The following is a 526-nucleotide window of genomic DNA, read 5'->3' as shown; positions in this document are numbered from 1 at the left end:
TCTTCCTCTTCTTCCTCTTCTCCTTTTTCCTCTTCTTCTTCTTCTTCTTTTCTGCTTCTTCTTCTTCTCTTCCTCTTCCTCCCTCCTCCTCTTCCTCTTCCTCTTCTTTCTTCCTCTTCTTCTTCTTCTTCTTCATCTTCTTCTTCTTTCTTCTTCTTCTTTTCTTTCTTCTTCTCCCTCCACCTCTTCCTCCCTCCTCCTCCTCCTTCTACTCTTCTTATTCTTCTAAACTAAAACTAAAACTAATCTAAAATAAACTAAACTAAAAATAAAACTAAAACTAAACTAAAACTAAAACTAAAACTAAAACTAAAACTAAAGTAAAACTATAACTAAAACAGAAACTAAATTAACTAAAAGAAACTAAAACAAACTAAAACAAAACAAACTAAACTAAAAACAGGGGGAAGATCACTCACCTGCGCAGGGGATTGCCGGTGGAGTGGGAGGCGGTAGCCCGGTGGAGGGGGAGGCCGCGGCGGGTGGGGGCGGCGGCGGCCCGGTGGAGGGGAGTCCGTGGCGGGTG

This window comes from Triticum aestivum, chromosome 3D (genome assembly GCF_018294505.1).
Source record: "Triticum aestivum cultivar Chinese Spring chromosome 3D, IWGSC CS RefSeq v2.1, whole genome shotgun sequence".
In the NCBI taxonomy this organism is placed as follows: Eukaryota; Viridiplantae; Streptophyta; class Magnoliopsida; order Poales; family Poaceae; genus Triticum; species Triticum aestivum.
The sequence above is the reverse complement of the archived record's forward strand: the minus strand, read 5'-3'. Positions refer to the sequence as shown.